Source organism: Prionailurus viverrinus, chromosome F1, assembly GCF_022837055.1.
Source record: "Prionailurus viverrinus isolate Anna chromosome F1, UM_Priviv_1.0, whole genome shotgun sequence".
In the NCBI taxonomy this organism is placed as follows: domain Eukaryota; kingdom Metazoa; phylum Chordata; class Mammalia; order Carnivora; family Felidae; genus Prionailurus; species Prionailurus viverrinus.
This window is the reverse complement of record NC_062577.1, coordinates 39,769,980-39,794,146: the sequence shown is the minus strand read 5'-3', so window position 1 is coordinate 39,794,146 and position 24,167 is coordinate 39,769,980. Positions and strand designations below refer to the sequence as shown.

The window sequence follows — 24,167 nt, the reverse complement described above, 5'->3', positions numbered from 1 at the left end:
TTTTTTTAGAACAACACACACACACACACACACACACACACACACACACACACAAGACTAGATCAGACCGCAGAATAACTGATCAAACTAAAGGTAACGAGCTGAAGAAAAGCATACAAACTAGAAAGTCTGAAGAAAATTCTGTGAGTGAGGAAGCAGGGGATGTTCTCCCTGCAGAAGGTAACAGAGAGGCAGGGCTGCCTGGGGCTCGGGCAGGATGACTAAGGAGTTGGGACATGGCCTTGACTTCACGTGGGCCACAAGTTCGCTCCCGGTCAGACATGGGACCTTGGGTTCGGGACCACGGACGAGGCGAGTCCCAGGGAGCTCTGAGGTGCAGCTGTTCACAGCAATGGTGCAGGAGACAAGCGAGAATGTTCACTCCACCCATCCAAATAGATTGGCCATCCCGGACTGCCTCGTGCGCCCTGCCCCGCTTTGTGCCAAAGATACTAGTGGAGGCTGGACAGCAGAAAGGAGTGGAGTGGGAATTAGCACCACTGTCAAGAGTTTAAAATGGAGCCCCGGCCCTCCTCCCACCTCCGAGCCATGGCCATATAGTTACATAGAGTTATACAGTGTTATCCTCCTGGCATGGGTCCTGGGTCTGAGGGGGAGAGAGGTAATGGAGTGGGGAACAGCTGGGCTCAACAATTCTGGGGGGGGGCAAGCAGAGTCTCCTGGGGCACTGGCTACTGTTTCTTTTCACACGCCAGTCACCCAGCTTCCCAGGAAGCTCCCACCCCCAGTCTCTGCCACCTGAACCCAGCTAAGCACGAACTGCTTCCTGGGGCTGTCACCCCATCCTGGGTGCCCTTGCCTCCGCACCGAGAAGCTTTATTTTTCCTACTCTAGGTTTGCAAATTCAAATGCCTAAGGGACCAGGCAGGCACAAAAATAAGCAAACCAGGCTTAGGTGATGGGGGGGTGGTGGTGGTGGTTAAGGAAACCGGCAAACACTTGTCTGAATGGGGCAGGAGTTCCTCAGCTCCTGCTAAGTGTAGCCATGAGGAGTAGGTTGGGCAGTGTCGTCAGCGCTTCTGACTTTTGAGACAAAGCAAGCAACGTGGATTTCTACTTGAAATCTCCTGATTTTTAAAATTTTCGTAACCAATCACAATTAATCTGCGGGGCTGTTTGGTAGGAGGAGACAGAGAATCGGAGAGTTGAAATGTCCCTGAAGTGCCTTTAGGTCGAACTGCTCATGTGACACACGAACGAATCAAAGCCCGGAAAGGTTCAGTGATTTCCCAAAAGCAAGAGAGCGGCCTGATGGTTCCAATCCCAGGTCTCCCAACTTCTAATCTAGAATTCATTCCCCTAAATGCCCCTGCTCGTCACGAGGAGGCCTTTGCAAGTATTCAGGCACGAGATGATGAAGTGTTGAACAGAGATGGCGACCCCGGGAAGGAAGAGAGTAAACTTGGCTATGATCTCGACTCGAGTCTGATGAAAAATTTCTATTTGTTTATTCAGTTATTCATCCATCCATCCAACATTTAGTGATGATCATTCCATGAACCAAGGGCTGTGCTAAACACTGGGTGTTCAGAGATGACTAAGGCAGCACCCCTCTTTCTGAGTAGCTCCCAGGCTGTGAGTGGGCTTGGCTGACGCTGAACAGAACCAGCCAACTGATGGGAGCCTGGCAACCATGCTGTGTCATAGGCCCGCTCGCATCGACTCTTAGCTAATATTCACATCTTCACTTCCTCTGAAAGCACTCCTCTTACCAGATGCCATCCTCGAGAAACTGGGAGGGGACTGGAGAAGGTCCCCCCATTCCCAGAGGGCCTGGAGCCCTTATGGGTTCCATAGGCGGCAGCAGGAGCAAGGACCAGGACTCAACCCAGGCACTCAGTGCCAAGCCCCTTCCGGCTCAGGGAAGGTATGTTCTTTATGCATTACCTTGGCCAAGCGGCTATCTCATCCCAGCTAAAGTTTCTGTGTGGGTGTGTGCTGGGGAGAGAGGAGGAGCTCCCAGACCGGGACTCTCCTGCCTGTTTATCAAGGGGCCTGCTCAATTCTAATGGCAGTGGGCAGCTGACCTGGGTGACCGAAGAGTAATGGCATCCTCGGGTCACAGCTTCTACAAGCAAAGAGAGTATCGTGGCCTAGTCTGCCCCCCTCCATCAACAAGAGACTTCCCAGCGTTGGCTCTCATAGCACCTACTTCCGGAGGGAGGACTACAGGGCAGGAGCAAACAAGGTAACACGGTCGCTGCCATTCTGCCTTCTTTTCTAGGACTCTTGTTGCGCAAATAGGAAGCACAATCTGGGAACTGGCATCCAGAGGGTAACCGGTCACAGGAAATGATGGAACCCACAGTTGGCCCCTGGGGGCCCCTTGGTGGAGAGTTGCGGGAGGTTGGGGCCTCCGGGCCTTTCAGTTACTGGAGGATAATGGGCTCTGATCCTTTTATAAATGTACCGAGCCCAAGGGCTGGCAGGGAGCAGGTAGGCAGGCTCATGGCAGCATCCACGGAGACGAAAGAGAAATGAAGGAATGGAAGAGGAAGAATTTAAATTCAGCGAACGCCTACTATGTGTCAGGGGCGTACAACATGAGCAAATTGAGTCCAGAAAGTCAAATAATTTGTCCACGGTCACACGGTTGCCCAGGCAGACTTGTATCCAGTTCCACCGGACTCCCCCAAATCCTCACTCTTATAGAATACCATGCTGCTGGGCTTGTGAATGCTGACCGGATGACTGAGGACACAGGGCATAGCTACCAAGAAAGGCATGGGAAGAGATCCAGGATTTGGTAAACTCTAACCCCTGGGGCTGAAAACCCAACAGAAATTAGCATTCTTTTCTCTAGCGATGGAGCACCTTGGCATTCCATTTCCTAGTCCCAGGAAACAGATTTTCCAGTGTCAGGGAAATCTCCTCCTCCCCTCACTGGACCAAATATCTTAGGTCAGATGTACCAGACAGGAAACACAGATGGGTCAAGGACCATGCTTTCCTTTGGACTCCTCCACATTGAGGGACTGTTCCTAATGTCCCCCATCGAAGCGGACTATGAGAGTTGAGTGGCGATCAGAGGCACGCTCAGTTGGTCACCCCAGTGTGTTTCAGTGGACAATTCGCCAAGGATGAGAATGTGCCCCTTTTCCCCCTCTAAACATGGGGAGCCCAGGAGTATTGAAGATACCAAGGTAAAATTCACTCAACATTTTTTTACGGAGAACTTACCACGGGCCAGGTACTACTCTAGCTGCTTGAGAAACATCAGAGAACAAAGAGATGAAGAACCTTGCCCTCCTAGAGTCTACTTTTCCAGCTGAATCAAAGTAAAACAGTTCTTTTTCTTGGTAAGGGTTGCATTATAGAGAAGGCATGAGTCTTGGTGTCTGACAGGCCTGGGTCAAAGATTAGCCCAACCCTGGATGATCCAAGCCTGGATGATCTCTGGATGATGATCTGGGAGCAAGCTACTTAACTCACTGGGTGTTAGCTTTCTTATCTGTAAAATCAGGGCAATAACATGTTGCAGTAATGCTGCAAGGATTAAAAATAATGTACATTCAATGCCTGGCAGGCCACAGAGTTCACAAATGGCAATCTTATTTTTCCAGGCCCACCGGAACCCACAGACTCTGGGAAAACTCGCAGAGTTTGAAAGCAGGGCATCATCTCCACAACGTCCTGGAGACAGTTTGGTTTGGTGAAGAGCATAGTTGGGTTTGAACCCACCACCTGAGGTCAAGGAATGTCCCCTCTAGAAACATCTGCTCCTACCGGTAGCCCCTGTGGAAGGGCGAGGCCTGGGTCATCATGTTTGATTGGTCCCCGCTTGCCTCCAACAGGTCACAGGTAATTGGGACGAGGGTGGACACACAGGACCTAAGCTGGAATCTGTATCTCTTGATATCTCTTTGGACTGAGAGACTGGGTTAATCTACTTGGAGAGCTAAGAGGGAAGGTCATATGGATTTGGAGGCTGAACCCACTGCTCAGGTTAACCACGATGGGTGCTGAGCGCACGGACACGGGAGCAGAGAAGGGAACGCGTGCAGCCCCAGAGAGAAAGCACGGTCCACCCAGGGGCCACACTTGCCCCCACCAAGTTTTGTGATATTTCTCTTGTCAACTTCTAGTAAGGCCCCCTTTCACTCTTTTTTGCCGCTTTGAGTGGGTTGCTGCTCCTGCAACCAGATGATGTCGAAGACGAATCCTGCACCTGTCTCAGAAGGTGGTTGTTGTGACATAATGTGAAAGCAGCTGGCATTTAGTTGACATTCAATAAAGGCTGTCGAATCTCTCCGTGTTCCTGTCAGTCCGTCACTTGGCAATGGAGAGAAGAAATCTATAGATGTGCTAGCCTAGGGTTGGACCTCAGCCTTATGTTATACGAATGTCTTCATTAAGCTTTAAAATGAAGACGCTGTTGACTTTATTGCCTGCTGGAAATATTAAATGCGATCATCCAAGTTTAGTATGTAGCACATGATGGATGGTAGGTCAGACGATCACTTCTACTGTTGTCATTATTATTTAAGATGCGTTGTGTTGGGTCTTGATCTAGGCAAGGAGGGAGGATGTCGGAAGAGCAGCCTCTGGAGTGGGCAGTGAGAGAACAGAGAAGGATGGTCTCCGTAGTGGGGTCAAGGGGCTGGGCAGCAGAGAGAAGGAACAGAAGTGAGCAGCGGGGGACGAGCAGAAGCCCTAGAATGAGAAGCCTTACACTTACCTAGCACTTCTGTAGCCCTAGCACTTTAGTGTTGATGCAATGCTCTCCCTACCCTATTTCGTTTGCCCATCAAAACACTCCATCGGGTAGATCAGGAAAGGTGACAACATATACAGGTTACGGACGGGAAAGTTGAAGGTCAACAGAGATCTGTGTCCTATGTGCCACCCAACTCTAAATCCACTTTTCTATCCTGAGACACCAGGCTACCTCTGGAAAGTAGGGTGGAGGGGCTGAAATGAGAAGAAGCATGGGAGGAGAAATTGGACAGTTTCTCTGGAAAGTTTGCTTTTTCATTCCAGGGTTTCATTCAGATCCTTTCTGGGCATCCCAGCAATGGGACAGCTCTGCCCCATCAGGCTCAGAGGCTCTAGGATGTAAACAGAGGACTGCAAAGTCAGACAACACGGGGATGCCAGCCTAAGGACCGGATATACAGGCTAGATGACTGCCCAGCTTCAGCATCAGGCCTTGGCCCAGGAGAAGGCTTCTTCTGGCAAAGGACAAGGGCATGTCCTTCACCATCTGGCCACAGGGCCATTGGTAACACGGTGCTGCCCTACAATGGTCCCCAAGGCCCCTCTCAGCTCAATTGTGTATGGAGTCTAGGCCTTATGTCTCTAAAGTCAGGAGTTACCTTTCCCTGTTCTCCAAGGACACAGATTCAAGTTCTCTGGGACACTGTGCCATTCAGGGCTTGCCGTGGGCCCCCAGGCTCAGGACACTTGTCTTTGAGCTGAAAGGAGTGATTCTTAGCCACTCTGCATCCTGGAGACATGACTTCTCCCCAGATCCTCACACAGTGCCCGGCATACGGTTTGTGCTCACTTCATGTTTGTTGGATGAACAAACGAATACGCGAACAAGCAAATGAGTGACAGATTGGCTCCGGCAATAACATCAGCAATAAAACCAGCCTGTGCTGTCACATTACAGCGGCCCCACCATGCTGCCTCTTCGCTCCCAAACCAGAGCTCGGCAGCCAACCCGGCCCAGAGGAAGGTGGAGGAAGATGGACAGGGCAGAGCGCTTCCCCTTCAAACTTCCTCCGACCTTTCGGAGGAGTCACACCCTGTGTGAAAGGGCAGGGCCGGGGACACCCAGGCAGGAGGAAGGTTCTGCCCACCCCTTTCCAGGACTTCTGCTTCGGCTCTCAATCACCCAGCTTCTCCCAGCTCCAGGCCCACTCTCTGGGAGGAGCTGCGGAAAGTACCAGGAGAAGAGACCCAGCTCCATTAGGAGCTACACGGCGATCAGGGCGGTGCAGGAGCACTCCTCCCTTGCATTTTCCTCACTGCTAATGACCCAGATTGGTAAGAAGGGTAGCAGCAGTTACAACCATGGCACAGCACTTTTATGGTTTCCGGCATCTTCCAAAGTGCTTCTATCACACGAACTCACCACACCACACGTCATCCCTGGAGCGCCTGGGGTGCTTCTGCCTGTTACTTGGGTAGAGAGACTGGGCAGTGGGGAGGTTGGGTGTTGAGCTGGGTCACGAGTGCTGCACGGATGGGGTCAGAGGCTCAGCCACGGACTTGGAGTGGGGAGAAGTGGGGTCTAACGCTGGCTCAGCATCAAACTATCAAACTCGCCTGGCGCCCTTGGGCACGTAAGTCTCCGGGTTTCAGGTTTCTCACTTGCCAAAGAGGATACATTGGACCATTCTTCCAACTCTGTCCATCTCAAATGCTCTGGCTCAATAGCACGAACAGCCACCCCACCCCCCAGCCAAAGCCTGGTAACTGACCTCCCCTGCACCAAGGTCAGAAAGCCCCTGGAAGTGTGGATGCCAGCTGTGTCTGTCCTAGCGATGCTAACAGATGTCATCTGAGTGCATCCCACAAAGAAGGCTGTGGTACAGACGGCAGGCAGGAAACATCAAAAAAGCAGCCTAATGGTCCACAAGCACTAGGAGAGCAGGCAGGCAGCAGGCTGCTGCTGAGGCCAGACGCCATCCTGCTGCCACACGGGTGCTGGCTCAGACACAGGCCGGAGCCATTCCAGTGGGGGGCAGCAGACGGCCTCCCTCACCTGCCAGAGCATCTGACTCTCCAGGACGCTCAGTGTCCTCTGCCGTCTGCCGGATGCAGCATCTCAGCTCTTCGTCCCAACCCGCCTCCTCTCCCCCAAGCTCTCCTCCACCTAGCCTCTCTCCTCCTTCAGATCCTGTTTGGCAATCACCTCCTCCAAGAACAATTCCAGGTGAGCCCTGCCAAATTCTGGCCTCCGCATTCCTACTCACATCCTTCAGACCCCAGCATCACCAGGTCATGTGTCCCTGTGCCAGATGAGGCTTCCTGTGTACGATCCTGCTCTAGTCTGCCCCCAGATGGGGGGGAAGAATAGAGTGGATATTCCCGAATTCCTCCTTTCTGACAACCCTCCATCCTCAGCTCCTAAAATATGAGGCAGGGCAGTCAGGGCACAGGAATAGGGCACTACGGACGGACAGCACTCTCCTCTCTCCCCAGGGGCAGCTGACCTGGCCAGTTACCAGAAATGCTAGTGCTGGAAACTCACCCAGAGTCTGGACAAGGGTTTGGCCAATGTGTCTACCTCCAAGGCCAAAAGTCTGGATGGAGAGGGAGGACAGGCTGGCCCAGCAGCTGGCCACATTTCTCTAAACCCAACCCTTAGTTTGGATGAAGACCTCGTCTCTCTATCCCACGGCGCTGACTGTAGTCACTGATTTCCAGTATTTCCTAATATTAATACGAGGCTGAACCATGTGAAATGCCATCTGTAGGTCAAAAGTGGTTGCATATTGGCAATTTCGTATGGTTCGTGGTACAATCTAGTCACTCTGGGAAAATCATGTTCTCTAGGAGATGGTAAACTCCCCGAAGGCTTGGACCTCTGTATCTCTCTCTAGCCAGTCTTTCTTAGTTTCTGGCCTAGGACATAGCAGAATCTTAGCTTCGGGAGATACTGAGCCAGAACTTCTTAATTGAACATCCAAGGCAGGTAAGGTGGGGAATCTGAGGACCCGTCCTACTCCGAAACCTTAAAAGTGGTTGTCTACAGGACAGGTTCCTTTATGACTCCCCACCTCTGGTCATCCTGGATAGAGGGATGGAAGTTGGCCACAGGCTACCACCTTGTGCTAGACTCTAAGGTAAAGAGTTTGGTTTGAGCATTGAGAATTTTACCCCTTTGTGGGAAAGGAGTCTTGAATCGGAAATGCCTTTGTCCAAGCTTGGCTTCATTTTACAGTGGGGGAGACTAAGGCCCAGAGACATCACCACCTTAGTCAAGGTCACACAGTAGGCAAGAGTCCAGGTCACCAGTTTTCTGACTCCCAGTCCCATGCTCTTCTGGCAGGGGTGGCAGCACATGAGAACAAACTCTGCCCTGTCTGCCCCGTTTCAACTTCCTGTCTCGCGCTCTTATAGGCTCCCTAGCAAGACAGAAGGGGAATTGACGAAAGGATCAATAGCCCCCTCCTGCGTGAAAAGAGCCCTGAGTCATGCCAGGGTTTCCAGGGAGGGGAGAGAGAGAGACAGAGAGAGAGAGAGAGAGAGAGAGAGAGAGAGAATGGCAGTCCTGTAAACCTGATCTCTCTCCAGAGCTGGGACCAGGCTGGAAAGGCGGGGGTGGAGAGTATGGTGATCTGGGTCACTGACAGTGCAGCTGGTACACGGTCCTTGCCAAGAAGGGGGGCCCAGAAGGCCTTGCTTAGCCCAAGCATGAAGGCTTGGGGCAGGCACTGCCGAGTTCTTTCAGAATCACCGAATTACGGGATGCGAAAGCTTGGTCAGAAACAGCCTCAGGGCGATTGGTGGATTCCTCCTCTTACAGCCCGGGGCATCCCCTCGAAAAGTAGGTGGGTGATTCTGGAAGCCTGCAGCTCTTAGGCTTCCTCAGCTGGTCCGTGGCCTGGTGAGGAAAGTCCTGCTCCCACCTGTTGCCCCTGGTCCAGCTGGCCCACCCATTGTGCCCCAGCTGCCCCCACCAGGAAAGGGAAAGCCCAATGCTGACAGCAGCAGGGAGAGAAGGAAGCCTCCCAGGGGCAACTACGTCATCAAGAAGGTCCCTCCATGTGCTGTGTGGGGCTGGAGGAGCTGAGTCACTTGCAAACCCCTTTACCCCTAAATACTTTTGCATAATCTCTAAGCACGAGGATATGCTCCTATAAAACCATTATCGTTACTGCTATGACATATTCCACAATTAACAATAATTATATATCATCTCATATCTGTATTAAAAGTTGTCCAATTGTCCCAGGATGTCTCTTACAGTCTTTTTTTTTTTTTTAACCCAAGGTCCAGTTAAAGTTTACATATTGCAATTGGCTATTATGTTTTTTTTTAATGTTATTATTTTTGAGAGATAGAGTGCAAGCAGGGGAGGGCAGAGAGAAAGAGAGGGAGACACAGAATCTGAAGCGCGCTCCAGGCTCCGAGCTGTCGGCACAGAGCCCGACGCGAGGGCCCGAACCTAGGAAACGCGAGACCGTGACCTGAGCCGAAGTCAGACGCTTAACCGACTGAGCCCCCCAGGCGCCCCTGGCTATGATGTTTCTTTAGCTTCTTTACATCTAGACTGGTTTCTCTCTTCCTGCCCTTCTCCCCAAGCATATCACTTCAGGGCTTCTTTTAATGACCTTCACTTTTTTGAAGTCTCAATCAGTTGTCCTGTGGAATCGCTCACATTCTAGATTTGGCTTTGGTCTCCTCGTCATTAGGCTCCAGAGACACATGTTTGGCGAGACTATAGCTGATGTGGCTGCACGTAGAGCACATCAGGAAGAACTCACGCCAGGTGGTCCCACTACTGCTGATGTTTGGTCACTTGGGTAAGACGGTCAGTGCCGGATGTCCCTGTTGCAAAGACAGGTTTTTCTTTTTGCAAGGAGTAAGTAATCCACCAGGTGATACATTGAGATCAACCTTTCATCTAATGATTTGTGTCATTCATTAGCAAGCCCAGCCTGAACCAGTGACTATAGGAGGGGCTGCAAACTAGTACATTTAAAGTTATTGCCTCCACCTTTCATTAGCTGGCATCCCTGTGTGAAGAGTGTTCCCTCCCTGCTCCACTTTCGCTGTCAGAATGGACATCTTTTATTCAGCGTCTTATAATCTATTACTGTTATTCTTTTCAACGTTCAGTGTGTCCCAAAATTGCCCTGTGGGAGCCCCCTGAAGCCAACTCCTGAGTCTTTTGGCCATGAGCACATGCTAGCTTTCTGGCATAACACGATTCAGGTGTACTTTCTCAGTCCCAGATTTAGAATCAGCCATTTCTCCATGGAGCACTGCTTCCTCTTAGGGGCAAGTGGTATTTAGAAATAAACATCTGGGCGTGAGGTGTCTTCTGTGCTACCGGGTAGCAGTACTTCTAGACCCTTCCAGTGAACAGACCTAGGAGATACATAAAAAAATCACAGGGTTCTGCCTCACCTTCCCCCATTCCGTATTTTTGACTCTCTTCTTCCAGATCAAAACCCTGACTTCCAGAGATGTCAATATACTCATCTGATCTATCCTACAACAAACAAAAAATCGTTTCCAATTTATGATGCCAACACCATGACCAATAACACAATTAGAGAGTAAAGGTCAAGATTTTTTTTTGGTAGTGCTTTCTATCCTGAGAATATACATTCCACTAAGAGTCAAGGCATTAAACAAAAAGATTACTCGAATTAATTATTTTCTTTGTAGAGGAATCAAATTGATACTCAGGTTCATTGTTTCTGTTGTGGTTGGCTTTAGGGTTTGCTTTTTTCTTTCTTTTGGATCTATGTAACCAGGTAAACTATTTACCTGGTTCAGAAGTCAAAACTGTCTAAAATAGTAGCATTAGTAAAGTTTCATTACCATCTCTATCTTATCTATCCTGTTCCTATTCACCCTACAGGGAACCATTTATATTAATTTCTGGTTTATCCTGTGTGTGTGTGTGTGTGTGTGTGTGTGTGTGTGTGTGTTTGCAAAAAGTATTCTGATTTCTCCTGTTTTCTCAACAAAAGTGCCATGCTCTATACACGCACTCTTTTGCATCTTGCATTTTGCATTTAACAACATATCCTACAGGGATGCCTGAGCGGCTCAGTCAGTTAAGTGTCCGACTCCTGATTTCCACTCAGGTCATGATCTCGCGGTTGTGGGCTCAAGCCCTGTGTCAGGTTCTGTGCTGACAGCGTGGGGCCTGCTTGGGATTCTCTCTGCCTCTCTCTCTTAAAATAAGTAAGTAAGTAAATATTTAAAAAAATATATATCCTAGAAATCACAGCATGTAAGTTCACAGGGCTCCTACTCTTTTTTTTTGGCTGCATAGTACTCCACTGTGTGGCCGTACTCCTGTTCATTCAGCCAGTCTGTTAAAGATGGGCACTGGGTGGTTTCCAGTGGTTTCCTTTCCTGTTGCAAATATGCCTTAAAGAATCACCTTGTGCATATGTCTTTTTGTATCTGTGAATGTGCACTTTCTGGATAAATTCCTAGAAGTAGGATGGCTGGGTAAATGCATATGTTGTTTTGTTAGATAGTGCTAGCTTGCCCTCTGTAGGAGTTGTACCGGTTTGCACTTGGAGCACTGATTTTGCAACCTAGGTGGATCTTGCTAGAGGTGTTCTGAGCTGAGAGTTTCCCGGAGTCTGAGAGTCCTTGGTCCCACCAGTAAACACACTGCCTCAAGATCCTCTGGTCCTAGTGACCTGGCAGAAAGGCAAGAGCAAAGGGGTCTCACTGATTCCATTCCAGTTCATCATTCTGAACGGTCCCAGAGATTTCTTTTGTGTGTGTGTGTGTGTGTTTATTTATTTTTTGAGAGAGAGAGAGAGAGAGAGAGAGAGAGAGAGAGAATGTGAGTGGGGGAGGGGCGGAGAGTGAGGGAGACACAGAATCCAAAGCAGGCTCCAGGCTCCGAGCTGTCAACCCAGAGCCGGACGCGGGCCTCGAACCCACTAACAGTGAGATCATGACTTGAGCGGAAGTCGGACGTTTAACTCACTGAGCCACCCAGGTGCCCCATATGTGAACGGTCCCAGAGATTTCTGTACTTGGGAAACCAGAGCACAGAGAAGTGATGGGGCTGAAAACTTCAGCCAGAGAGGCGCTAGAGTGGAGAAGAAAGGAGGGATCCTTGGCCTTTGGTCGCCTAAGTCCTCACCTCCCTTTTCTCTCCTTTGGCCTCTGCACCATCCCACCCGCCACTCCCCAACACAAATTGGTTCGAACCCCTCCTGTGTTGCTCCTGGGGAGCCCTTGGCTCTGGTCCTAACTTGATCCTGCCTGGTTTCCCTCTTCAACCCACATTCCTGTGGGCTGCACACAGAGGACTGGCTTCAGGTGGAGGCAGAATTCAAAAGTCCCTGTCATTTCTCTTTTAATATGTGCGGAGGAAATAAGTCAGTGGAACAAGACTGGCTCATACAAGGGAAAGAGGAAAGAGGAGACAAAGGGATGTTGGAAGAGGAAGCACCAAACATTCCACACAAGCCTTGGGGACTCCAGCCCGAGGCCCTGCTTCATTTCTATGACCCACTCTACAGAAAGGGGAAAGGAGCGGGGAAAGCATATCACCCCGTCTGACCGAGTACCCTTTGCGGATGATAGGAACGAACGCAAGTCCGAGGCGCAGGGAACCGGGCTGGGAAGAGTACTGTCTGAGGGCTAGGCTGGGGGAAAGACATCAAAGGGCTGGAAGGATTCCTCCACGAAGGCAGTGAGGCCCAGGGTAGAGCATTTTTCTTCAAGGTCAAACCGAACACCTGGGTCAACCAAAGCCAAACACGACTCTTAGGTCCTGGGGAGCCAGAACGAACATCTTCCTTTCCTCCCTCCAAAGCTTCCTGGATCTGGAAGGCGCCACAAGGGCAGGGCTTATCCATGTCTTGGGGTTCTGGGTCCAAGACAGAGAACACAGGCAAAAAAGAGAAAAAGGGTCCATGAGGATTCCCGGGAGAAGCTAAAGGGTGGCAGTTTCCCGTGGAGGGTTGAGTTGCCGACAAGGGGCAGCTGCGTCAGAGCCAAGCAGCCCCCAGCGCCCCTCTTCCTCTGAAGACCCTCCAGCCAACGATGCTGGGGAAGAGTGAGGCTCTCCAGTTATCATGGCTCAGGGACCTCCACGCCCTCCTCCTCACCGCTTTCCGTCTTCCAGCACTCATACCTCGGGCAAACTAACTGGGCGTTCCCATTTTGACTTCTCTTCAGACACCCAAGATCACAGAAATCGGACAAATCTGACTCAGCCACGCCCTCCCACCATTACAGTGGGTGCGGGCTTTCCATCGTGCGGCGGGGAACTGAAGCCCACAGGGCAAGCTAGGCAATCGGTCCCAGGATCTCCCCAAATGTCACTTCCTTCTTTCACCAAACATTGCCCAAGCACCTTAGAACGTGCCAGGCACCGCGCGAGGTGCTGGGAGCCCCGGGGCTAAGCCTGTGCCTCCGTCGACTTGCCCTTGAATCCGGCCAGGGACGCGGAGGAGGCAGCCGGACGGGGAGGGGACGGAGGCTCGGGGAGGCCGGGAGGCAGCAAACCTGAGCTCGGCGGCGGCTCGGAGCGCCTCCCGCGCAAAGTACTCGCAGGAGCGCGGAGCCGAGGGGGCGGGGCCGAGCTGCGGGAGGGGCCGCGACGGGGCGGGGCCGCCGGCAGCTTCGGACCCCGGGGCCGCGGGTTTGGTGCGGCCAAGGCGGGAAAGGAGAGAAGGTGCCCCCCGCCGCCCCCGCCCCGCGACTCAAGGCCACAGCGGGTGGGGGGAGGGGTAGGCAGGCGCCTCGGTGTGCGCTAAATAGGGACCTGCTCCTCAGCGAGAAGCCCTCCCCGAGCCCACCAGAATCTGCCCCTAGTCAGAAAACTGAAAATAGGAAGGCCAACTGCTGGGAGGGTGGGATTATGGGCCCCCGCCATGGAAGGGCGCGCGCGCGGGGGGGCGTTGGTGATTTCGAGGTTGTACCTCGGCAAGATGGTGGCAGGGAGGATAGGGCTCCCCAGCAAGAGAAAAAAAAAAAAAGGACTCCCCTCCTCCGCCCCCCCCCTTGCCTACAGAACAAGGGCATGGATCTTGTCTTGGGTCCTCGGCCCCTGGGGAAGGCCTCATTCCCTTCTGGATCAGAAGACAAGGGTGCCCCTGGGGTGCAGTCAGATCAATCATCCAACGCCTCAAAATGAAAATTGATTCCTGTTGTTTTTCTGGGCCCCCACTTAAGCTCTCCTCCAAGAGTCCTTTGCTTCCTTCTTTCCAGTTTCTAAGCTCCCACCTTTACCACCCCTCCAACCAAACCAGCTGGGGAAGAGGGCAGGTGCTTCCTCTCCCTCCCCACCCCAGACTGACCCCACTGATCTGTGGGGTCCAGGACCCAGCTCCCGGAGCCCGCCCCCCATGCCACCACCCCTAGCCAACAGGGAACCAGGCTCACTAAGCCATCGGAGCCACCACCGCCTCCTGTCCTCCTCCTCCTCCACCTTCTCCCAGCCAGTCCGTCCGGACACTTAGGCCCCTCTCCACGGCCTGTCCCTGCCTTGGATGACCCTCTCTTCCCTTTCTTCCAGAGAAAGAGGGCCCGGCGCTGAGGGGGCTGAAGCGGGGCTCGGTATAGGAAGGTCGAGAAGGGGCATCTCTGAGGAGGAGCTCCAGGAGGGAGAGGATCTGCAGCCTCCTGCCAGACACCCCACCCAGAGGAGATGGCGCTGTAGCCTGGGATTCACTTCCCCTCCCCCGCCGCGTCAGTTGCGTGCCCGCGATTTCTCCATCTGACATCCCCCCTACCAGGCCAGCCGGCGCCGACACCGCGTCTGCAAGTTGTTGTAAGTCCGGAAGGAATGCCCGGGGGAGGCGCCTCTGGCCAGCCGAGTGCCCACTCGCTCCCAGGATGCGCAGGCCACTCCCGCGTTCCCCCCTCCCGCCCCCGCTGCTGGAGAGGAGCGGTGGGTCCTTCGCAGACCTGGGGGAGTGGTGAGGCGGGCCTCGCCTTGGGGAGGGTGCCAGCCGGCCTCCTCCACCCCAAGAGCCAGCCAAGTATGCGAGGGAGCGAGCGGGTTGCAGGAGAGCAGGAGCGACCAGCCCAGCCTTCATTTCCAGCTCTTCTGCAAGGGCGCAGTGGCCCAGGACGCTCAGGGACCCTCCCAAGGACGCCGGTGACCAACCCCCAGCCGCCCAACGCTCACCGGCCCCACAGGCACCGGCCTTGGATCTGCAAACTTTCCAACTTCACCCCCTGCTCTTTCCTCTCCTCCGGGACCCGAGATGTGCGGGGCGGTGCCCTCAGAGACACTCATACAGTTGGTTCTTGACGCTCGGCACACACTCAACAACAGCGGGGCGAGGGAACTCCCAGCTTTTTCCACAGCTAATTATAGACGTGAAAGTCTGAGGATGTTTTGCAAGCGGCAGAGAAACTGCTGAGGTTTCTCTACAAAGCTAAAGAAATTTAATTTGTGCACTCCCCTTCCCCATTCCCCTCCTTCTCGGACCTCCGCCCACCCCCCAGTGAGCCCCTCGGCCGGTCCCCACGGCAGCCCCTCCTTCCTGCTGAAGATTTCTTACTCGGTTCTTTCTTTCTTTCTTTTTTTCCATCTCTCTTTGGGGCTTCGGAGAAAGGGAACAGACGCGGAAAATATTTTTGCAACAGTTTTCCATTCTGCGTCTCATTCCCAAGCCAAGGGGGAGGGGGAGGGCAGGAACGGATGGGGGAAAATAAATGCTTTTTCCAAAAGCTCAGTTTGGGTGTGAAAAAGACAGCCCCTCCATTTCCTTACCCCCACAGCCCAGGAATGACAAAAACTAGGAAAAGAGAAAGAAATCACTTGTTTGATTATATGGTTTCTCAGAACGGAATCTAGGAAACACAGTATTTGACAAATCTGTGTGTGTGTGCGCGCGCGCGCGCGCGCACACACACACACACACACACACACTCTCCAAACCCAGTCGCAAGAAACATGCTAGGAAGAGGAAATTCAGGGAGTTTTTAGAAGCCATTGAGAGCAAAGAAAGAAACAAAGTTTGCAAATCGCGACTCAATTCATTCTCTGCAAGCCTACCTCTCTTTCTAGCAAAGATCCAGGCTTCTCCAAGCGGGACTCTCCCTCCGGGTTTCCATGGACGGGGTGGGGTGGGGGTGACCACCCACCGGTCTCCCCAGTGTGGCAACCACGCTAGAGATACTGGCTTTGCTCTCTTGCCTTTCCAGCTACGGCCGGGGAGTGGGCTGGGTCTCCTCCCTCAGCCCTCCCAAAGGGAAGGACCTCTCAGGTTCCTGGAAGAAAATGGGTGCAGGGGAGCTGGACGGGTGTCTCCGGCCTAGCTCTCTTCGGAGGGATCGTTTCCCAGGAAGTTCGTGCTCCCCTCCTCAACCCCCAGCTTTGGACGGTCTCAACAGCAGAGCTTTCTTAAGAAAATGCTTGTCATGGCAACAGCTCCAGCCAACTCGGGCCAGACTCCGGCTCACCAGCTCTCCCGGAGCAGTGCGGGAGGAGAAGGGGGAGGAGCGAGAGCTGGAACGGAGGTGGGGCTTGGCTGGAGGCCAGACCATTACTCTACTGTTAAGGTGGCCCGATTTGGAGCCGCAGCTGCTTCCTGGTTTGTCTTAAGGGGGAATGGCGAAATGGAGGGGAGAAATCCTCTCTGGGGTTTCCACCCCGCCCTTGATGTCACTTGTGGGAAGGAAAGTAAGGGTGGGGGGTTGGAGGTGGGAAGTGGATGTGGGTGGCGGTATTCAACCGTTGCTGGGTGGAGGGAAAAAAGGAAGCCTCTGCTGGCGGTTGGCTTCCTGCAGCTCCTACCGGGCCTCTCAACCTCTTAACTCACTCAGACCCAGAACCCAGAAGCCCAAGGTGTCTGCGGAAATTGTGCCGCTGCCGCCCCCCCCCCTCCGCTCCGAACCCTTGCAGAAAAGGGGGCTCCCTGGAGGAGAAGGAATCGCCTTGGATGCACACAGGTACACAGCTTTGCTTACCCATAAATCTTAGCACACATCTCCTCACCCAGACTTCGCACACACAATCCTGGGTCATATTCTCTTGCCTCTGTGCCGACCAGAGGCCCATCCACAGTGCATGATAACAGCTGTCCTCTTTTCAGCCCTGCTATGTGTGGGCTAAAGCACATGGCATTGTTTCCAATACTCCTGGCCATCTTGGAAGGTACTTATTGTCCTCATTTCAGAGTTGAGGAAATTGAGGCTCAGTGGCTGGACCAAAGTTACACACCTGATTAATGACAGAGCCAGGATGCAAAGCCAAGTCAGACTGACTTCAAAGCCCACGGACCTTCCCGCTCTTGGATCATGCTCCGACACACATTTCCAGTTTAATTTGCACACACGCAGACATCCACACACACTTATATACAGCCTAGAAACTGTTAATCACACCTCCACAGCCACACCCCCACCAACATTGTGCAAGAGTGCCACCCCTAGCTCTCGCCTGGATTTTGCTTGTGGCTTTCAAGTACAAACATGCACCATCAACTGGTTCACAGAACACATCTGTATTGACTGATATATTCCCACACCTACCTCAGCACACCCGTCATTTGTATTCATATGCTTGTGGAGGGCGGGTTGACATACACTTCACAGGTTTGAGTTGTACACTGTGTAGTGAAGAAGGTGACCTACCAGAGTTTCAGGGGTTGGGGAAGAAGCCTCTTAGATCCTAACCAGCCCCTCAGGCTGCACCTGTCCTGCTTTGCATCCTGTCCTCCCTGCCCCAGGATGAAGAACCGTTTGCACATGCAGAAACCGACTTGTGAATTACACTCCTAGGTTTACTTTCCTCCTGGCCTTTACCATCCTCCCCAATTTCCTAACATTTGGGTCCTTCCCCCCGCTCCCCCCTCTTTATTTTCCTATCCTACTGTTTCTCAGTAACCCATCTGCATCCTATTTCTGACCTTGGGAAAGTTAAACAGATCAAAGGAAGGACATATTTTTAGACTTGTTGCGCTGGGCTCAGCGCTTAGAGCTCCCGAATGTGGTGCGGGAGACTGCCTGCCGCCATGCCATCACCATCTATCTTGGGAACCAGGTCTAAGATAATCCCCTGCCTGTCCCGTGCCTCTCCTCTCCAGCCCAGCTGGTGGAACGTTGCAGGGGTGTGGAGGGGACTTTAGGGTCACCTTCTAATGGAAACCATCCGTGGACTTCTTTTCCAAGTTTCACCCTCCTTGGCACTTAGAGGACACCAAGGGTGAGATGTGTCCTCTTTCACTCCCTGCCCCCCTCCCAACTTCTCTGGGCCCTCCCACCCCACTCCCCAGGGCATTTCCATGGAAGAAGCAGGGATAGAGACCATACCTTGTTACGGTTCGGAAAGTCCTACCAAAATGTCGGCTTCAGGAGCCCAGATCAATTTTGGGGGGAAGGCATGGGAAATGGGAGGAAAGGAATCAGCCGAACACAGCTTCAGATTTAATGCCTTGTCAGGCTCCCTGCTGGATTGCAATAACTTGACATTTTAAAGCCCAATGAGTGTCGGTCAGTCGCATCTTTATCATGAGAAAGCCGGTCTCCAGGATGGTGCTTTAAATGTATTAAAATATATTTTAAGCTTCTCTGCAGTGGCTGTGCGTGGAAGCATTGCCTAACTGTTCAGTAAACTTGTCTTGGGGGAGTAACAATTTAGGCCAGATGTGTGGTCCCATTAAAGGAGAAGTCTACTTTGGCCGCCTGGCAAGTGGGGGCTGGAACATGCTGCCAGTTCGTAGCCAGTTAGTATTTGAAAGGCAAGATCCTTTCTTCAAACTCCCTGGGTCCCAGGGAGACAGGCCCTGTTGGGGAGGTGCCACCAAAGAGGATCTTAGGTGTGTCCCACCTCTGGCTGCCTGGGATTCATGGGCAGACTGGGAACATGGCTTCCATGGTAGCTTTTAGGTAGTTCCTCCCTTCTCTCAGAGCCTAGTGCTCCCCCTGCCCAGGTGGGGGCTGTGGGATAAGAGAAGAGGAACCTTCCACCCTATTCCAACCCCCCAGCCCTTGTGTAGGCGGGAGACAAGGATGTGAGAGGGTAGGTCAAGGTGGCTCTAGGGCAGCTGCAGCCTGGTGTCTACAGCTGAGCCAGCCACCGAAACCTGTATTTTCTGGAAACCAAGAAGCCTCGGTGCCTTGTTTCTTCCAGCAGCAGGCTTGAGGTCTACGACACTGGAGTTGCGCCCCTTCTCCCTACCATGGCAAGAGGGAGGGCACTGCCTCCAACACCAGAAGTTCCTGATTGGGCTGTTGTGTATGGCTAGCTGCCCTAGCCTCTGAATAGCCCCTTTTTCTTCTTATCCACACTGCCCTCTTGACCTTACACGTTCTCTGCTTCATTAGTTCCAGCCTGGCTTTCCTCAGCTAGGCCATGGCGTCCGCAGAGCCGGCCGGTTGTGGCAGGGAGGCCATCACTGTGGACCCTGCCCCCACTCCTCCTCTCACTTGAAGAAAATGCAGTCGACCTTGTCTCTCCCTTAGGTGCTGAACATAATATGCTCCTCTGGCCTCTTGCGAGCTTCCATCTTGAGGTCCCCAAATCACACTTGCTGTTTGCCCTCACCTCCCTGGAATGCAAGCTGCATCTCTCCCTTCTGGAGGCATCTGCTGTCTGGAACAGCAACCATCCTCCCCGCACCCAGACCCGCTTCTTTAAGACGCTCTTTCTCCTCACTGTTAACATGGGAACTGTCATTTTATTAGAGGTCCCACCACTACTTGACCCAAACTGAGCCAGCTACATCCTTTCCTGAGGTTCTTGAACCTAAGACCACAGAGAGGACAAGTCTTGATTCCCTCCAGCAGTGTGCATCGTGAGGAGTGAGGCTCTGGAATTATCAGCGGCCATGTTTCCTGCACATGGAAGAAGGTTGCCAGTGGGAAAGAATAAAGCTTACGTGGGGAGAGAGGCCAAGAGGAAAGGTGAAGAGAGGCCTGGCAGCATCTGAGTCAACTGTATCTCATATCCTACTGTGCCCTCCCTGTTCCTACAAATGAGTTAGTTACATGACTCATTTATGCATGCATAAGCTACACTGAATTGGGTTTTTGTCCCTTGTATTAAGTAATATAGAAAGTAACGTAGGGGCACCGGGGTGGCTCAGTCGGTTAAGTGTCTGACTCTTGATTTCGGCTCAGGTCATGATCTCACGGCTGTGAGATCAAGCCCCGAGTGTGGCTCTATGCTGGGTGTGGAACCTGCTTAGGATTCTCTCCCTTTCTGTCTTCTCTGCCCCTCCCGCACTTGCACACATGCTCTCTCTCCCTCTCTCTCTGTTAAAAAAAAATTAGATATAAAATATTATAATATATTATATTATAATATAATACATAATATATACATATACACATACATGTATAATATATATTATACACATATATATAATACATATATATGTATATAATATATATATAACGGAAGGAAAGTTATATAGAAACCTTTTGAGCTGGTATCTACCATTTAGGTACACTCATTTCAGTGAATTTTATTTATTCATTCTATTCATTACTGAATATGTACTATTCAACTCAGTATGTCTATTGCTTCAACATCTATTGGGTCCAGACAAGAAATACAGAGATAATAAAGCTTATTGTGTAGTGGAGGAAAAAGATATATTCATAGCATAAGTAACCACAATAAAAGGTGTTATATTCTTTGAAACATATTTGTTGAGTGCTTACTATGTGCTAGGTAGTACTTATTAAAAGTGAAGTTGGGAGAGCCCCTGGGTGGCTCAGTCGGTTTAAGTATCTGCCTTCGGCTCAGGTCAGGGGTTCTCTGCTGTCCACACAGAGCCTGCTTTAGATCCTCTGTCCTCCTCTCTTCCTGCTCCTCCCCTGCTCATGCTTTCTCTCTCTCTCTCTCTCCCAAAAATAAATAAATAAAAACTTAAAAAAATATCTAAAAAAATAAAAAATAAAAAGTGAAGTATGAAAATACAGTAGATCCCCTTATACATGGGGGATATGTTCCAAGACCCTTAGTGGATGCCTGAAATCGTGGATAGTACTGAACCCTGTATACTCTGTTTTTTCCTATATGTACCTACATATATACCCATGATAAAGTTTAATTTATATGTTAGGCACAGTAAGAGATTAACAGCAATAACTGATAACAAATCAGAACAATTATAACAATATAGTGTAATAAAAGTGATATGAACATGGTCTCTCTCCCTCTCAAAATATCTTTAAAGAAATTTTTTTTTGTTGGGATGAGGACTGGGCATTGTATGTAAGCGATGAACCATGGGAATCTACCCCCAAAACCAAGAGCACACTGTATACACCATATGTTAGCCAACTTGACAATAAATTATATTTTAAAAAGAAATACATGAATAAAATAAAATAAAATAGAAATTTGTTATGTTTATTTACTTTTGAGAGAGAGAGAGAGAGAGAGAGAGAGACAGAGCACCAGTGGGGGAGGGGCAGCGAGAGAGGGAGACACAAGGCCTCAGCAGGCTCCAGGCTCCGAGCTGTCAGCACAGAGCCCGATGTGGGGCTCCAACTCATGAACCCTGAGGTCATGGCCTGAACTGAAGTCGGACACTTAACCGACCTGAACCACCCAGGTGCCCCTCTTTCTCAAAATATCTTAATGTACTATATTTACTCTTCTTGTGTTGATATGAGATGATAAAATGTCTATGTGATGAGATGAAGTGAGATGATTGACGTAGGCCCCGTGACATGGTGTCCAGGCTGCTATTGACCTTAGGGTACATCAGAAGAAGGATTATCTGCTTCCAGAGTGTGGTTGATTGTGGGTAGCTGAGATCGTGGGGAGGGCAACTGTGGATGGGGTTGGTGGGGGAGGCTACCACACTTCCATGGAAACTCCAGGGAGTGACTATTTCCGACAGGAATGTGAGAAGGCTCTAGAAAGGAGACAGTATTTGGAGGTACCTGAAGAATCTCGAAGACTAAGCTGTAATCTGTTTTGGACAGATGGGAGGGATGAAGCCATGAGGGTAATGGCGTGAGCCAGGGTACGGAGGTAGGAAGAATGGAGTGAAGGCTGGCGAGACCGGCTGGGGCTGGACTACTGAGGGCCCTGAGTGGCCTCTCCAGGTCTGCATCGAGCCCGCTCGCTGTGGCAACAGTGTGGAAGGTAGATTGGAAACCTAGGTGGCAGGCAGGGATGGTCCGTGCCCAGGGCAATTCTGGGCAGTTTCATATAACATAGTTCTATATGACACTGTCCCTGTGTTCTAGAAGCATCTGATCGAGTTGTGGAAACACATAAAATAGATAACAACAAAACACTGTGTGATCATGTCTAAAAGTTGGATCTAGGTGAAAAATCCATAGAAAGTCTAGTGGAGAAGCTGAAGATGGGCTGGGAGCCTTTGGGGGATAGCTTCTTACAGTTGGTGGGGCTCCGGCTGGACTTTGAAATTCTTCTCAGTGTCTCTCTTCCCACTCCCCTGCAGAGGAGTCTGGTGATAGCTGAAGGCAGGCAGTATCTGTCCCATGCCCTTAGTCCTTGTCATACATAACCCAGGGCAAGGGGAGGAAACCGGATCCAGGAAGACAGAGCTTGGGATACTAATGTAGCTCCAGGTTGGGCCTAAAGGCTTGGGGACAAAGGTGCCCTTTCAGGGACTGGGAGTAAGAGGGCCAGGCAGATATATCAAGACAGAAGGCCATAATATCGGCCTGGGCCAAGAGGACAGGAGATAAAAGGAGGCTGCAGCTAGGTACGAAGACAGCCAAGGTTCATCTCCCAACATACTGTAATCAAACAGCTAACTCTCAGGTCTGTGGTGAGGGTTGCTTCTAGAACCAGATAGGGAGGACTCTGCCCTTCCAGAATGGTGACTTCAGCTGGGAGGGTCCGAGGGAGACAAAGGATGGACAGTTCCGGCTGTATTTTTATGAGAGAGGAGCAAATCTCAGCAGCTGTCTCAGCAGCAAGCCGGCCCATTTTTCCACTGCAGGAACCTTGCTGGGTCCTCCACGGGAGGCCTGGCTCCCAGCTCACCCCCTTGCTGGGTGTGGGTGGTCATCTACTCTTGACAAGCAGCAATTTCATTTTTCCCACTTCCTGCAATTCCTGGGGAGAGGACTGGATGGGACAGCCTTTACTGAGCTCATTAGAAAGTGGGGTGTCTGAATCTGCAAGGGGGTGATGCAGAATTAAATTACAGCCCTCTTTCTTTGCTGGCTTAGAGGAGCTGGACTCAGAGGATCGCAGATCTCTGTCACCACAGAGGTCTTTGTGGCTCGACTTCTGTTGGTTGGGGTTTTGGTGTTTTGTTGTGTTGACGGTTTCGTGCTCTGATTCTGGCAATAACGAGGTTTGGTGGGGGTGCTAAGAGCTCCATTTTACTCTGCGATCTCGGGCAGAGCAGTGTTGATGACGGGGAAGGCACTCGAGCTGGGCAGTCGGAGTGTGTTTGCGGAGGGAAAACCTGTCTGTTGGACCATATGCTCCTGGGAAATGAACGACTGCAGAATCCGATGTGGGAAAGCCAGAGTCCACGGAGGTGAGGTCCAGGAGCATCTTTTGAATGCAGGGCCTTTGATGATATGTGGTTCCAGTTCTCTTCTGGTCCAGTTGGTTCGGAAGCTGCAGTGGTTTGGTTTTTTTAAAAAAAAATTTTTCTTTTCAACGTTTATTTATTTTTGGGACAGAGAGAGACAGAGCATGAACGGGGGAGGGGCAGAGAGAGAGGGAGACACAGAATCAGGAACAGGCTCCAGGCTCTGAGCCATCAGCCCAGAGCCTGACGCGGGGCTCGAACTCACGGACCTCGAGATCGTGACCTAGCTGAAGTCGGACGCTTAACTGACTGTGCCACCCAGGCGCCCTGCAGTGGTTTGGTTTTAATTTCGCCTTGAACTCAGTAACCAGGTTTTTGTTGGTTTTTTTGAAACTCAAGTTTGGTTCGTGATTTGTCTTTCTAACGAAATCTGTGTCTCTCATTTGTTTCCATGTACAGCAAATTAGTGTCCGGCAAGGGATCACACAATTCATTTGGAAGGAACAGAACAGAGGTCCTCTGGTGGCTGGCCCAGGGCTCTTCTCCCCTACTTTGAGCTGATGGGCTTTCTCACCCTACGGAAACTCAGGCCGATTCCTCAGGCTGCAGGATCCATAGACTGGGAGGGGGTTGGGGAGACCTGTGGGAGCAGCCTTGCTGGGAGGGGCTGCGGGGAAGAAGAGACATCAGTGGCATCTGCCTCCATTCCAGGAATTGAATTCTAGCCCTTCTGGTTTATTCTCAAGCTGAGACTGGATTCTGGATTCCAGAAATTCCCCTTCCCTCACCTTCTCACCCAGCGAAGACCGAGGGAGGTGGGCCCTTACAGAAACCTAGAGTGGAATTTGCTTTGTGGCACAGGTGAGGGCCCTTTCCCCTGGCATCTAGCATTTTCAGTCTCTCCCATTATTTAAGCAGCTCCTTAGCCGCCCCCTCCACCCCCATGTTCGAGACTCCTAGAACCGAGGCTTCCCACTGGGGCCCGGGCAAGTGCTTGAGTTGGGCACTTACCTTTCAGTCATTCATTCAACTACCATTTATTGA

General features: G+C 51.4%; 1 protein-coding gene across 7 annotated transcripts in view; it reads right to left on the bottom strand.

Annotated features, from left to right (window-relative positions):
• The window catches only part of ATP2B4 (ATPase plasma membrane Ca2+ transporting 4), a 98,582-nt gene extending 82,481 nt beyond the window's left edge, over positions 1-16,101 (bottom strand). For 5 of the 7 annotated variants that reach the window (XM_047840115.1, XM_047840109.1, XM_047840112.1 and 2 more), the window contains exon 1: positions 15,698-16,101. The gene's annotated coding sequence lies outside the window, so the exon portion shown is untranslated. Of the gene's footprint in view, positions 1-14,423; positions 14,455-14,821; positions 15,030-15,697 lie in introns of those variants that run through there. The other 2 variants (XM_047840110.1, XM_047840111.1) reach the window with 2 other exon arrangements.
• Positions 16,102-24,167: the final 8,066 nt, after the last annotated feature.